This window comes from Canis lupus, chromosome 4 (assembly GCF_048164855.1).
Source record: "Canis lupus baileyi chromosome 4, mCanLup2.hap1, whole genome shotgun sequence".
NCBI lineage: Eukaryota > Metazoa > Chordata > Mammalia > Carnivora > Canidae > Canis > Canis lupus.
In genome coordinates, this window is record NC_132841.1 from 4134572 (window position 1) to 4141083 (window position 6512).

At 44.5% G+C, this 6512-nt stretch overlaps 1 long non-coding RNA gene across 1 annotated transcript; it reads right to left on the reverse strand.

Moving 5' to 3' along the window:
• Positions 1-896: 896 nt before the first annotated feature.
• On the reverse strand, positions 897-5960 carry LOC140631457 (uncharacterized). Its single transcript, XR_012029007.1, has 3 exons — positions 5902-5960; positions 2116-2273; positions 897-1261 (listed from the first exon to the last, which is right to left on the reverse strand). It is a non-coding gene; the product is annotated as an uncharacterized lncRNA (long non-coding RNA).
• Between the last annotated feature and the right edge of the window lie 552 nt (positions 5961-6512).

Genomic DNA, 6512 nt, shown 5'->3' on the forward strand with positions numbered 1-6512 from the left:
TAGGGGAGGGGAGAGGGAAGATGCTGTTCTCCCTCCCTGTGGCCCCTAGGCACCTACTGAGTGACGACCCACACCATCCCCATGTCTACCTAGCTCCCAGCAGCGAAGGTCCTGAACCTGCCTACCAAGGATACATTAGAACAGCTGACAGAGGAAAAGTCGAGCAAACAGAGCCTCACTTACAGGTGAAAGTCTTCAAGCTAAATCTAGAATTTCCATCAATATTATCTCCATAGCTCTGGCTAGATCTGCTCTTATCTGCTGGTGTATAGTAGCAAATTTTTGTCAAGATCCTAGAATTTAAGAAGGCATGGCTCATCTTCAATGTTTGCACTGCAGACTTGTTTCTGCTAAGGCGGTAAAAGCTCTTTCTCTCCACAGCTCCCACCCCCGCCCTCTCCCTCTCCTGCCCTAGATCTCACTGGTAATAAACTGTAGCCTGAATGTTACTGGAAAGTCTCCTCATGACTCAGAAGGCCTGTGCCCTACAGAGCATCCTGGGCTTCCCACAACCACCCACCCTGGCATGAACAGCCAATTTGAAAACTGTCCACCTGCTGCCTGGTTGGGATTTGCTGTTTGTTTGATCTCTAGATGTGTCACGCATCTACTCCTAGTGTGGAGGCTTTCCTTCATGCAAGAAATACAAATGGAAACACATACATTATATTCTGAATTCTTGCTGGAGGTTAGAGCAAATGACTTCTAAGATTCCTGCCAGAATCTACTGCAAAGAAACCAAAATCTAACAGCTAAAAATTCTACCTGAATTTGTCTGAGATCTAAAGCACATAATCTACAAACACAGAATTAAGTGTGAACGAGTCTAATGGTGAGATGACTGAAGCTCATGGTTACTGAGCGCTAACTATGTGCTAATTGTAACACCCCTGAGGAATGATCCTTAACCCTGTGCTGCAGAGGAAGAAACCAAGGTTCACAGGGCTTGAATGATGCCGAAGTCACACAGCTGGTAAGTAAGGGAGAGACAACTTCCTGTCCCCGTCACACCCATCTGACCACCTTAGCAGGCTGTCATCCAGAAGAAGCCAGTCCCAGCGATGAACCTGTTCCTAGACCCTGCTTGCAGCTTTCCCATGACAAGCAGCCAGACTTTGTGGTGGTGACTGGGCTGGAGCTGGTGAGCCCATAGTTTTTCTCTGCTCCTGATGCTGCTGCTGATGGTTTCTTACATCCCCTTTACCCCTGCACCGTGTCACTGCTTCCTGGTCTTGACTCTGTGTTCAGATAGAATATTTCCCTGAAAAAAAAAAAAAAAAAGAATATTTCCCTGAACGCTTTGGAAATGCCTGTTTGAGGCAACAACTCTGGGATCAGAGGCACAATGGTCTACGCCTTCTAGAAAGGATACCTGGTTGGCATTCCCCCATCCCCTTGCTTTGTTTCTGTATGTGTCTACCTACATTTCCGTGCTATCTGCTTCCACAACTTAATAACCGAGGGTCATATTTGGTTGGATCCACTTTCTATTTAGTAAATCTGATGAGCCACTGTACTGTGAAGTCATATCTCATTGCCCTAAAGCATATTTCACTTAGCCATTGAATGATTTTGAGAACAGTGTCAGATGGGGACAGAGAAATGTGAGTGTGGGTATGCCTGTGCATGTGTGTGTCCCTTCTTCCCCATCACCTAGACCACAAACAGCAGTCTTCAGTTTGCCCCCTCACACTCACCGTTCTCTTGGTCCCACAGACACTTTCTTTGTTTGGGGTTTCCTCCTTTCCTCTGACACAGACAAACTCTACCAGCCTCCATTCTCTCTGCCCTCATCACATTGATGCCTGAATTACCACCCTGAAATAAGGTCAGCCAATCATGGGTCTTCTCAGTCCCACAGTGGTACCTCCAACCTTATCACCCACTGCATGCAATTAATCCCACCAACCACTATAAAACCAACATTATTGTGCCTCCACTTGAGCTGGGGACTCTGTACCTGTTCAGGAATGTTGGCAAACAGGACATGAGCCTGTGGTCAGTCTGGAGCCTGGAGCTCACCACGCTTTTCCATGACTCCAACCAATGCTGGCTCCCTGTTCCCTCAGCCTGGAAGGTCATACTCTCTTTCTTGCCTTTTAAGATCATTCTCACCTTACAAGGCAGATGTCTACCCTCTGTAATGGTGACTCTAAGGTCCTTAGAATCCTTCCTGGAGCCTGAGTCCCAGAGTTTTAGTCCTGGTTTGCTACTAACGAGTTGTGTGATTCCACCAAGTTTTCTTAATCTCACCGGGTCTCAGTTTCCTCATCCTGAAAAACAGGGATAAAATACATCCTTGCATAGTTGTTGAGAAGACTCAACAAAATTCTGTATTTAAAGCATTCCGAGAAGGGGAAGAAATAATTTCCCATGCATTGCTTATAGTGCTATTCATGCTCAGACTGTCCTGCCTTCCTATTCTATCTGCTTCCTCTAGTCAATTTTTACTCTCTTGAGCCAAGAACTGTCATTTATCTTTGCTTCCCACGGTCACCTAGCAGAGAGTTTTGATCACTATAGATTTTTAATAGATGTTGGCTTAGATGGGTTCAATCACTATAGGATTATAGATAATGTCGGGGAATTTTAAGGTCATTTTAGCTATTTCCCTTCCTTCTAGTAGGACTTTCCTGAATCGAGGTAGATGAGAGTCTGGCCCACTGACAACCTCTTCCACTTTCTGACAATTCAAACAAACTGCCTTCACGCATCTTGGACACAGTTTTGTGCAAGGACAACAAATAGACTGCCCTTTCCTGTGTTGTTCCATTAATCCTTATATAGCTGGCAGTGCTGCAATTCATTAGTGATGTCTGCTCCTTGCATGAGTTGGTCGGTTGGTAACATGAGGGTAGTGTATCTGCTGTTCTCAAATGAGTCCATTGCTCTCATTTGCATATGTGGAAACTGATGTCCAGAGAAATTGAGTGACATCCTCAAGGCCACACAGTTAGAAGCAGGGTACAAACTGGAAGTCAGGTGTTCTGAATCCTGGCTCAATGGTTTTGTTTAGAGAGACTGGAGTATGAAAAAGAAGAAGGGAGAGATCCAACTGTGAGTCTGTGCCTCATTTACCCATGAGTGTGAGTGTCCATGCTCATTTCATGGCTTGGGGATTGTGTCTTTGAAGCATACCACGTGAACAGTAGTAACAGGGAAAGAGTTGCTCCTTCAGACCACGGGCACATCCTTCTCTCAGACAACCTGTCCCAACCTGCCAGAACTGCCAGATGGAGCCTGCCCAAACCACAGGAGGCCAAGGCTGAGTCCTGGCTACTTAGAAGCAGAGACCTCTCAAGACAATTCCCATGAAATTTAAACTCTTATGAAAGATGAGGTGCATGGTAGTCCTCTCTCAGAGAAAATACCCTCTTCTTCATAATGTTGAATTTATGATTTCAAATTAAAAATTGAAAAGATTTTGGGGGAGGGAGGGAAATTATTCTGCAAGATCCAAAAAAAAGTTATAGTGCTCAGAAGTTCCAAATAAGCTGAAAAATTAATTTCCCAAGAATCCAAAATGTATGGCTTGTGTCAAGAGAATCTAGACTCTGATGATGTGCAGACCAAAAGCACTTGGGGGACAGAGGAGGCATCGATGCACAAGAAAACAGCACTAAGAGGCAAAATTCATTAAAAAACAAGCATCTGCTCTCAGAAATGATTGACGTCCCAGTGTAAGCAATGCAGTCCATGGCTGAGTCACATCTTGTTGTCACTTTCCTAAACACAGCTTGATGTCAAATATAAAATGGCACACCTTGTTGTATATCTTAGCACACAAATGTTGGCATGTAGAAGCATGGAATATTACAGCTGAAGGGGAAGTTAAGACTGAGGCCCAACCCCCCCTCTTTACAGACATCCACCCCAAAAAGTGTCTTAGTGGAGGCCACACTGCCAGTTACAAGCAAAACCCGGCAGTCTCCATTCTGTCCCTCTGTCGTCCAATGCATACATCCCGTGGAACACAGACCATCGCAAAGAAAGTATCCAAAGAGATTGTATTCATCCTCAAAGACCAGTGTTTATGTTGCTTGAGTTAACAATTCCATTTGTTATCTTTTGCTTTGAAACAGCCAAATAATGTTCATGTACACCTTCTTGGGCCCCCGAGAGCTCCCCTATTCTTGCCTTACAGATCAATGGAGGAACCAGTATTTGTTGATTGCCTATTATGAGCCATGGCCCACTCACATTATCTCACTAGAACCTCTCAATTTATTTTTAAGGACCTGATTCTTTGAGAGGTTTGGTTACTTACTCAAGACCATTTAATGATTGATAAATGGTGGAGCTTGGATTGAAAATCAGGTCTGCTTGCCTCCAAATCCTGTGGACTTTGCATACCACCAAACTACCTTGTAATACCGTCGAGGTTAGAGGACGTGTATAGTGTTATTTTGAGAAGGCAGGGAGGGACGGAATGGGGGGCAGTGCAGAGGCATGCTCCTTGGGTATTCATGTCAGGGCCCCCAGCAGGACTCAGAAGCAAAGAATCTCATCCTCCCATTTGCTGCAGCCCTGGAATCACAAGGACTGTGCAGAAGAGTCTCCAGGTGTCCTCTTCCTGGATGAGCTGGCCCCAACCATAAGATCATGATTCATTTTATGTATGCACTTGGCTAAGCCACAGTACCCAGATATTTGGTCAAGGATGAGTCTAGATGTCAGTATGAAAGTATCTTTTAGGTGAGCTTAACATTTAAATGGGCGGAGTTAATCTGATCCCTCTCTATCATGAAGGTGGGCCATTCAATCAGTCCAGGGAGGCCTTAAGAGAATAGACAGGTCCCGGAAGGAGAACTCCTGCCCCCAGACAGCCTTCAGCCTCAACCTGCATCATGAACTCTTTCCTATCTCCAGCCTGCTGGTCCACCCTGCAGATTATGGACATCCCCTCCTCCACAGTCATGGAGGCCAGCTTCTTAGAGTTGGTCTCAGACTCTCTCCTCTCTGCATTTCCTCTTGGTTCTCTTCTCCAGAGAACCCCTGCTAATGCACATGGGGTGAGCCCCCTTGGGTCCCTTTTGGTCTTGAGCAGAAGCCTCCTCAGCAACATCCAGGCCTCTTTTCTCTGGACTCCACCCTGACGTCCACTTGGCCTTCCTTGGTTGAGGTGGGCATGGGGGCTGGAGGGCCGCCTCATCCCAAACCAGAGCCTAGCCCTGTTCAGAGTGCTGGCTGTGACACGGAGCCCCTGAGAGCACAGTACAAAGGCTGACCGTCCCTCAGCCAGAAGCTCTGCCCACTATACGGGGGTGGGAGGGGTCTCTGACCACAGAGTCCATTTCATCCCTCACATGGACTTGAGTTTCTGCCCCTGGGAGAGCAGAGTCGAGAAGCAGAAGGTCCCCTGGAGGCTAAGATGTGTATCAGCTTCTCAATCTGCATTCTTCATACATTTCTGGCTGGAAGGGAGGGAATTGCAGCATCAGGCTTGGACCACTAGGGTGGGCTTCCACACCCAAGGAATAGTTCAGGTGACACTGTGGGTCCTGACATTAGCCAGGCCAGGGCTCCCCAAACAAAGTGGCTTCAACATCCCTGCTCCCTTATCTGTGAAATAACCCCTTTCTCCTCTATTGATTTGAACATCTATTCCATTTCTACTCTTTTCATGGATACTTTTAGAGAGTAATTAATTACTGATTTGGTTGAGCCATGTGAAATTGCCAATATTAGATAATTTCTTATTTACAGAAGATGTTAATTTTATGTGGTTCAATTGGCTCCCTCAGCATAAGGATCTCCCAGGATCCTTCAACACACTTTTTATCTCTCTCACACAGATATGCACTTCCTTCATCTCTACACACTACGTGGATATTATCTGCAAATTGAGATCCATGTTTCTAATAGAAGGATGTTGATTAAATTAAAGTAAATTTTACTTACTTTTTCTATTACACCTTGTATAATACTTTTTGCTGCCAGGCTCTCTTAGCTGCCCCCTAGAATACAAATTCCAGTCATTTTTCAGGCAAAATCTATGAGTAATAATCTTTCAAATACCTTATATACTTAAAAGGTCTTTATTTCCTTCCCACTCATAAGTAATTATTTGGCTAGATATATAATTACAGTTCACATTCTTCCCCACCACACTTTTTAGATATTCCTCCCTTGTGCTGACTTCCACTGTTGCTAAAGAAAACTATGTTGCTTCTGCAAAACTATGCCTTCTGCAATATTGTTTTCAAGCTATACAAATCACCTTTCTTCAAAGTCATGTGTTCTTACTTTAGGATCCACAGATTTATGGATGTGACACCTCCTTCATTTGAGAATTTTAAGTTCAAGTTTTTGTGATATCTTTATTGATGTATAATTTAGATTCCATAAAAATACACTCATTATAATGGTATGCTATAATTTTTTAAAATTTACTATTGAGGTATAGTTGACAATGTTATGTTAGTTTTAGGTGTACAGTATGGTGGTTCAACAAGCCCACATACGATGCAGTGCTCAACGCAGTAAGTGTAGTCACCATCTGTCACCATATA